Raw genomic sequence first — 5,771 nt, 5'->3', positions numbered from 1 at the left:
ACCAGCTAAGACCAGTTTAAACTAGCTGAGATCAGAAAACCATATTAGTTTGGTTAGTGTTATATTATTTAAGGTGACCATACGTCCTCTTTTCCCCGGACATGTCCTCTTTTTGGACCTACAATAATGCGTCCGGTGTAGTGCCGAAATTTGCACCCTGCCAGATAATGCACCCCCTATTGGTAGGTTTAGGAGTAGGTGTGGGGGAGGGGTTAGGATTAGGGGTGGGGTTGGGATTAGGCAATCAGGTAGCGACTTCAACGAGGGGGTGCATAATCTGGCAGGGGTGCAGAATTCGGCAGAACACCGGCCGGTATTTCTTAATTGCCCAAAATGTCCGGGATTCGGCTGTTTTCTTCATCTCGCTCCCGCTGAATCTCTGATCATTGCCGCCTGCTCCCGCAACATGTATTTCGCTCCCGCAATTTTGTGTCCACTCCTTTAAACACTCTAATATTGTGTATAATTTTGGCGCATTAGGAAGCCGCTCTCAGGATGCGGTGTATGTATTTAAATATTTTTGAATGAGCGTTTGCGCTGTTTACTTTCACTTTCGATTTCACAATCACACGCACTCTGTGTAAAGGGAGCACATCTTACAAGATCAGATATTTGTCAATGAGCTCAGGATCTGTTGAGCAGCAAATACTCCAGCATGGTCTTGTCAGTCATCTCTCCTTATTCTCGACCTGTGATCTCCTGCAGATCTTGTTGGATGCAGGGTTGCCAAGTCCGCATTTTTTCCACAGAATTGGGCTACTTTTAAATTGTTGCCATGGGTTGATTTTCCCAAGTGGGTTAAAGGTTTGAAATATTGCATAAATTACATTTGACTGAAATGCTTGTATTGAAACATTTTGCATTCTACCTATGATAAAACTTTCATGGACTACATGAACTGTTCCCTCCTGGTGGAATGACCTGCCCAGCTCAATCCAAGCAGCTGAGTCCTTAATATATTCAAGAAACGGCTGAAAACACATCTCTTTCAAGACAAAAATGTAACTCATCTGCTAGAGCCACTATTAGAGAGGACTGTGTAATGCCACTTAGAAGAAGTGCTTTTAGGCAGTCAGCATTTTCCTATAGAGCAGCACATACCTGGAATACTGTATACCTATAGAAGTAAGAAATATGACATCTTTTGCATCTTGGCAAATCTGAGCACAGTCTGAGACACTGTTGAGATTTCTTTTGAAACTAGAGAAGCCACATGTGAAATTCCCTGGCTCTTTTTCTTACAAAAAAAGCTTGAGACATAAAAGTCTCAATTTGCTTTCATTCATTGCTTTGGTGTTCAGGAGAAACAATAGCGATATTAAAGAGATCTCATTCATGATTTTTCTTTCCAGTGTCTGCTTGGACAATTTTCAAACGTTCAAATGACATGATGCAAACACTATTATAAAGCGTATGAAGGCTGTGCAGAAGGAGATGCTGATGATTGTGTGTGTGTGTGTGTGTGTGTGTGTGTGTGTGTGTCTAGTCTAGCTAATAAACTAAAATAGCTAAAAACTAAAACAAAAATGAATATATGTGTGTGTGTGTGTGTGTGTGTGTGTGTGTGTGTGTGTGTGTGTGTCTGAACTTGTCACATTGACTTTTAGTTCTGCCAGGTATATCCCTGCATAAAAACCATTATGTGAGTGTTCACTGACACACACATGCACATTTGACTCATATTACATATATAAAACGCAGATGTCCATGTGTATATAGCTGTGTTTGTTCTCGGTTTGTTTTATACTACAACACTGACTCTCACATAAAACACAAGCCCTTTAATCAAGCCTGTATGTCTACAGAGAACTTCACTGACAACAGCAATAGATCCACCTGTCAGCGTACATTAAACACACTGTGTGTTTGTGTGCACGTTCATTAATTATACTCTGCCTTTCTATGGCATTTTGCATTTTGACAGTTATGCCAATAAAGCGCTATTGAACTGAAACTACATTGTGTCAGTGTGCGTGTGTGTGTGTGTGTGTGTGTGTGTGAGAGAGAGAGAGAATGAAAAAGAGAGGGAGACACTGTCCAGCTGTGTGTGTGTGTCAATAATAATATCAGTCTCATGAATGGATATATTGACAGTTTAATAATGTCAGTAGACTGATTCTCTCTTTCTCTCACACACACACACTTCACCTTTTCTCTGCCGTCTGATTCTCTCCTGTCCGTCTCAAACGCTTGTCTTTGGCCAGACAGACCACTACGCTGTCGTCAGGGTTACCGCACCATTGTGTATCCCGTTGCCAGGTAACCGGTCACTGAGGCAATGATGGAGAATCCTAACAGTGGGGTTCTGATATAAATCTTCCCTCCTGTTTTCATTTCTTGTTTTTCGTCCTTCGTCTCTCTCTGTGTGTCTCCCATCTGCTGCGTAAAGGGGCAGAGCGACCTGTGAGAAACTGGACACGGCAAACAATGAGAGCGACGGACAGATGTCTTGTTTGTTTTCTTTTCCCCATTCCCTCCATCTTCCCCAGCCTTTAATGAATGTCTCGATTTTGTCATTAATTTCTTCTGTCACTCTTTCCCACTTTTTTTGTGTGTCAGCTAGGTCACTTGGTTCTTTCTGTTATGGTGTAGGAAAGAAAAAGACGTTTTCACAACAACGTCTCAAAATTTGTCATGACACCAAAATTTTGATTTAAACAACCCTTCCCTTAATGTTCAAGAAGTAGTTAACTTTGGCATGTAGCTGAGATATGCACTTTAAATCTTGTAGTTGGTTGAAGAAATGTGTTCTTTTACTTTTTCAAAGTCTTACAAATTTTGGATAGTGGTGCACCAAATTAAAATCCTTGGCTCAAAATGAAATAGAAAACCAGAAATGCACACACCTCTACACACACACACACGCACACACACAGAAATGCACACACCCACACATATATATATATATATATATATATACACACACACACATATATACATACACACACACATATATGCATATACATTGGAGTCAATGTTTTATTGTTTTTTTTTTATCAAAAGTGACAGTAAAAAAATAAAATGTTAAAATAGATGTCTATATAAAATAAATACTGTTCTTTTGAACTTTCTATTAGTAAAAGAATCCTATTTAGAAAATGCATCACTGTTTCCGTAATAATATTAAGCAGCACAACTATTTTTAACAAAGATATAGATCATGTGACACTGAAGACTGGATGGTGCTGAAAATGTAGCCTTACATTAACAAGAATTAATTATATTTTCAAATAATAAACTTAAAAAGTTTTTTTTTATTATAATAATATTTCAGAAGTACATAAACTGTACTTTTGATCAAATAAATGCAGCCTTGGTGAGCATGATATACTTTTTTCAAAAACATTAAAAAAGCATTTATTAAAAGCAATTAGCATAATATAAAGATCCTAAATAATTAAAAAATATATTTTTGAAATAATGTTTATTACATGAGACGTACAAGTCCCTCACTCTCTGTATAATGCATGGATTAGACAAGTGCATTGAACGCAACCTGTTTGAGAATGGAAAACACTCTCTATCTCTTAATCAGCGTATATCCAGAGGAGTATCCTGGAAAATACAAATATGTCATATAGTATTTAAATAATGTATGTTACCTCATCAGTACGGTGACCCAGTAGAGCACAACACAAAGAAATCTCCACAACACAACGGAAACACACAACGAAATTAGCACCACACAATGGAAATAAGCCGCAAAACACAAAATTAGCACAACACAATAGAAACAAGCCACAACACAATGGAAACAAGTCACAACACAAAGAAATCTCCACAACACAAGCCACAACACAATGAAATTAGCACAACACAACAGAAACAAGCCACAACACAATGAAATTAGCACAACACAAAGGAAACAAGTCGCAACACAACAAAATTAGCACAACACATTGAAAATAAGCTGCAACACAGCGAAATTAGCACAACACAATGGAAACAAGCCGCAACACAATGAAATTATCACAATACGATGGAAACAAGATGCAACACAGCGAAATTAGCACAACACAACATAATTAGCCCTATACATTGTGTTGTAGAGATTTTGTTGTTTTTTGCACCACTGGGCCACCGTACATCACATATCAATGTGGGTGATGGCATATGCAGATGCTCTTGCATTATGCCAGTAAGTTTGCAGGGACAAGCACCAATCATATTTTCTTTAAACCTCAGAAAGTGTAAAAATCTAGTTTTGGTAACAGTTGCAGACACACACTTCCCATCTCATTTTATTCGTTCTCATAATACACTGCCAACAAACCCTGATTTACTGCAGACATGATTGCTCTCTCTATCTATCTATCTGTCAGTCTCTGGTGTTGTGTATTATGTGTGTATCAGGGAACTCCTGTCTCTGTGTGATGATAATCGTGATCCAAACTGGCCTTCATAGTTACAGGAGAACAGAATGGAGTTTGCATCTGATGTTTGAATCTGAAATCAGCGTGTGATAGAGCGTGTGTCTGTGTGCGAGTCGCGCAGACGTTGAGAAAATGCTTCGCTGATTTGTATGGTAATACCGCCTGTTCACGCAGCAGGTTCTGCCTTCTGAAACCATCAGAAAGAGAGAGAGGGAAAACGAGAAAGAGATCAGTCGCCATTAAAGCGTGTGGCGGCGAGAGTGGGCCGCAGGTCAGTAATGTCCACACTGAATTTATGTGTGAATGGATGTCTGCTCACCTATATACTATATGTGTGAGCTGAAGTATGGACTTTCGTAAATCCAATCTTTGCTTCATTACAAGTGTGTTGCATGTGTGAGACGGGGTGCTTTATGCTGAAATACACGGGTTCCCTATGGATTCTATATCTCTTTCTTCTTTCTTTCCCTGGAGTGGGCTATTTACAAAGTTTGAGTCCTAAGGGAATATCGACCATCTTCTATCAACCAAATAAACACCTTATGGTGCCTGTCTTCCTGTCTGTCTGTCTGTCTGTCTTCCACCTGCGAGATGTGAGCCTCCCACCTCTTTTTCATCTGCAGCGTTTGCTCTCCCTGTCTGTTTCCTCACACTCATCTTCTCTCTCTCTCTCACTCTCTCGAGGGCTGAGATTGAATCAGCGTCTTGACCCTCAGCACAGCACCTGCGCCTCTTCAAATGACTAACCTGAAGAGGAGGAGGGAAAGAATTATGGGTAGAAAGCGTACTACGGTGCCTTCTGTGCACAATAGTTTCATTATCTGCTATATTGTGACTTTTCCATTCAGGCATTTTCTGCTCCTGAAACAGAAACATTCAAGTGTTACGACTCATTGCGTTGAGTGAATCAGTGAGGGATCTGACCTGTCTCCGGTCAAAAGAAATAAAAATCACAAATTAGATCTTGTCAGTGTCTCAATTGTGTCTCCTAGACAGCTATGAGACTGAATTGAGAGAAAACGGAGAGTGTTCTGCTTCTGAGAACTTTCTCCTAAGAAAAAGATCCTAGTGATGACACTTCTTCTCTACAGAGATGAGATCTCAATGTCTCAGATTTTCCATCAAATAAAAGTCAGAGTAAGTGAATATACATTTTAAAATGGTTTAAAATAGAACATTTTAAATTGTAATATTACTTCATAATAATACTGTTTTTACAGTATTTTTGTTCAAATAAATGCAGTCTTGGTGAGTGTAAGAAACTTAAAAAACATAAAAAAGACCCAAGACTCAAAACACTAATTCTAACTTTTTAACAATAGTATTTTATTTTATATATATATATATATATATATATGTATATATATGTGTGTATGTGTGTATATGTGTATTTTTTAT

This window comes from Sinocyclocheilus anshuiensis, unplaced genomic scaffold (assembly GCF_001515605.1).
Source record: "Sinocyclocheilus anshuiensis isolate Anshui unplaced genomic scaffold, SAMN03320099.WGS_v1.1 scaffold99, whole genome shotgun sequence".
NCBI lineage: Eukaryota > Metazoa > Chordata > Actinopteri > Cypriniformes > Cyprinidae > Sinocyclocheilus > Sinocyclocheilus anshuiensis.
The sequence above is the reverse complement of the archived record's forward strand: the minus strand, read 5'-3'. Positions refer to the sequence as shown.